We start from the raw sequence: 4,109 nt of genomic DNA, 5'->3' as shown, positions 1-4,109 counted from the left end.
CACGCTCATCCTTGTACTTCTTTTGCCTTATTTGTAATAAAACTAATCGCTTCAAGATTCAAAGTTGAACTGCCGCTGAATGTTCTTGTTTTATTATTGTGACTTTTTCACATTTGCTATTCACGATGAAAGGTAGTTGCCACCTCGGCTGACAGTAAACAATCATTACATAGGTATATAATTCAAGCTATTACAGCTCGACCGGGTTTTCAAAACTGATCGTCCCGGTCAAACAATTTAAAAAAATACCAAAATTTATTTACAAATAACTGAAATTGACCTCTTAATCAAACGACTAAAAATAGAACATAAAACTAGAAAATTTATAACAGTAATTAAACTAATTGAATTGGATCCCATACCACTCTTACACTATTTTGTACGAATAATATAATTAGATATTTAGAATTACAATGATCGTCTAATCAAATTAAGAGTAAATCTTCCTTCTTTTGAAATTCGACCGTCCCGGTCCACAAGTTATTACTATTTTTCATTCGTATAATAAATTAGCTAACTTATTATAGTGTCACCTTTCGGAATCTGACTCACAATTAAATGCGTCCTGCCCTTTGATGTATTCCCGAATGCGTGATGCTTCAATTATACCGTCATACGGAATTTGCGTTATTTGGCAGTTTTCTATATCCCTAATAACATATCGATCGTTGGGAAGCACTTTATGAATCTGATAAGGTCCTCGGAATTTAGGAATAAATTTTTTATTAGTACCAATAGTCGTATCCACATTCCTAATTAATACATAATCACCTTCCTTGAACCGAATGTGGGGCTTTTTATTTTTACTATACCAATCCATATTTCTTTGTTGAGATTTGTTTATATTTTCAGACGCCTGAGATCTCCTATCCTTAAAGTTACTAGAATTATTAACAGAAAGTTTATCTTCCAAATGCTCTGCCAATACATCAATTTCTAATCCCCGTTGATCAATTCCAAATAATAGTTTTGATGGTGTTTATTTAGTGCTAGACTGAACAGAATTATTAATGGCATATTCGATTCTGCGGAGCAGTTTATGCCAATCTGAATGTTGAACCGGTTCGGTAGTTTTCGCCAGCATCGCTTTTATTATTCTATTTATACGTTCAACTTGGCCATTAGCCTGCGGTGATCCAGTGGCGTTCTTTACATGCTCAATGTTATTTTCTGATAAATAGCATTGAAATTCCTCCGATGTAAAAGCGGCGCCACGGTCACCAATCAATCTCTTCGGGCGGCTAAAATACTCAAAATATTTTTCTAGCGAAGCTATCACCTCCCTCGTATTCGTTGTATTACATGCGTACAACTTGACATGTGTCGTGAACGCATCGACAACAACTAAAATATGTTTCTTTTTTTGAAATAAGGGACGGAAGTGGGCCGAAATGGTCGATATCAATTGTATCAAAAGGAATGGGTTTCTTCGGAATGCTATGCAAACTTCTGTTAGAGCAATGGGCGGAATGGTATTTACAACACATTGTACGCAATTTTGTACAAAACGTTCCACCTTATTTTTCAATTGAAGGAACCAATAATGCATTTTTATTTGATCAATACATTTAGTCACTCCCATATGACAAATTTTGTCATGACCTTGTCGTATTATATTTGTTTCCATTTCTTTCGGAATATACAGTAAAGCTTTTTCGCCAATTTTCTGCCTAAACACCAACCCGTCCTCCAGTGCAAAATTTTCTACATTCGCCTTTTCTAAAGCATCTAGTAGTTGAACAATAGTTGCATCTCGGTTTTGAAAAATTTGTAACTGAAGGTCTATGTCGGAAGGATTAATAAAAGTTACTTCTGCATCAAAATCCGTACCTATTTCCATGGGAGCAATAGGGTACCTACTCAATGTATCTACGTGAGTCATTTGGCTTCCACTAATATACCTAATAGTGTAATCAAAATCCTCCAGAAATAAGGCCCATCTAGCAATTATTGGGTTGGTTTTTTGTTTATTTAAAGTTTGCACCAGCGCTTCACAGTCGGTTACTATTGTAAACGGAATACCCAAATAAATTTCAAATTTTTGTATAGCATATACAACAGCTAATGTTTCTAATTCATAACTATGTAAAACCGATTCTGCTGCAGAAGTGGCCCTGGAAAAATATCCGATTGGGTGCATTTTTCCACTGTCCTGTCTTTGAAGAAGCATTGCACCATATCCTTTTAAACATGCATCGCAATGCGACTCCGTTTCCCGTTTTGGGTTATATATTGCCAATATTGGGGCAGAAGTCAACTGAACCTTAAGATTCTGAAATATTTCTTCACGTTCATTAGTGCAGTCGGACGGTACGTTATCTTTTGTTAAATAACGTATTGGTGCGGAATAAGCAGAGTAACCCTTAATGAATCGACGGAAAAATGAAAATAATCCCAGAGCTTTATGAACTTCAGCAATGTTTTTTGGTGATTTCATGTCTTTAACTGCCCTCAAATGTTTTTCATTCGGCCGAGCACCTTGACTATTTATCGTAAATCCCAACGTATCAATTTCAGTATTACAGAATTTGCATTTATTTGTTTTTATTTTCAATCGAAATTCAGCCAACCGTCTTAAGACTCGTTTCAATAGATCCAAATGCTTCGCAATAGTTTTGCTGAATATATTAATATCATCCATAAAAATAACAACGGAACCCTCGCGAATGAAATCCGCCAATACCCAATTCATAAAACGGTTAAAAACGCCTGGGCCATTTTTTAGACCAAACGGCATCTGTTTATATTCATACTGTGTCGAATACTGCGGCAACACAAAGCGAACAACGAGAAATAGGTAGAATGTTCGAAGCATGACGTAGAATGCGAGAACAGCGAGAGAAAGAGAATGAGCGATAAACTTCAGAATGTTCTAGAGTTGCTATAAGTGCCAGCGCAGGTATATAAGGGCGCCGCCACCGCGAGGTGAGTTAGTTACAAGACAGCAAGCTACAAGTAAAGTGAGCAGGGAAGTGAGTTGCGAATAAGCAAGATATAAGTTTAATTGTGTTACCAAGTTTAGTTAAGCACTGTTATTGCTTTAACAAGTATTGTAAAGTGTTTTTACTGTATTAGCGAGTATTGTAAATTGTTTGTTGTACAATAAAGTTAATTGTACTACAATTTGGTCATCGATTGCATTTATTTAACAATCCAGCGATACGAACCGAGAGATTTGGGAAATCCGGACGAGGTTTCAAGGATAATCGTAACAATTGGTGTCAGAAGTGGGATTGTTAAATAAATCCCGAAGGATAAACTACTGAAAATGGCGAAAATTCAATACTAAAAGATTGAGGAACTGAAACAGGAGTTGGAAAAGCGTAATTTGGCCACCTCCGGAAGAAAAGTGGAATTGTTATCCCGGTTGCGGGAGGCTATGGAAGCTGAAGGCATCGACGTGGACAAATACGACTTGCAGGGTAAACCTGACGAGGCATCCGCAAGGGACGAACAGAAGGATGAAGTTGCTTGTTCGTCGAAGGATATGCAGCAAACATCCGGGAAGGTTGAACAACAGCAAAAGGCAAAAGTTCAGCTATAGACATGAAAACGTTATTGGCTGCCATGTCACAGATGTTATCACAGCTGTCGTCACAGATGCAAGCACAGGATACACGCATGTCACAGATGTCATCACAGCTGTCATCCCAGATGCAAACGCTGGAGACACGTATATCTTCAGAGGTATCAGCGCAGGTGTCATCCCGGCTAGAAACTCAGCTACTGGCACAAGAGACACGTATATCATCCCAGCTGGAAGCACAGGATGCAAAAATTATACAAATACAGGACAAAATCGAAGAGAGACAGGAGAAAGTCGAGACAAAGGTAGAGGAGTGGGAAGGTCGTCTTCGTGATTTACAGTTGAATCGTCCAGCTACTTGGACGAGCGCACCCAAGGTAAAAACCCCATCCTTTGACGGCACGATTCCTTTCCAGGTCTTTAAGCTCCAGTTCGAAAAAACGGCTGCAGCAAATCATTGGAGCATGGAGGATAAATCCGCTGCACTATTCGTTGCATTGAAAGGACCTGCGGCAGAAATCTTGCAGACTATTCCCGACTGTGAAAGGAAAAGTTACGATGCGTTAATGGCTGCAGTGGAAAG

This window comes from Rhagoletis zephyria, unplaced genomic scaffold (assembly GCF_001687245.7).
Source record: "Rhagoletis zephyria isolate East Lansing unplaced genomic scaffold, Rhagoletis_zephyria_1.1 Rzeph_scaffold_02238, whole genome shotgun sequence".
Classification (NCBI taxonomy): domain Eukaryota; kingdom Metazoa; phylum Arthropoda; class Insecta; order Diptera; family Tephritidae; genus Rhagoletis; species Rhagoletis zephyria.
This window is presented reverse-complemented; position numbering follows the sequence as displayed.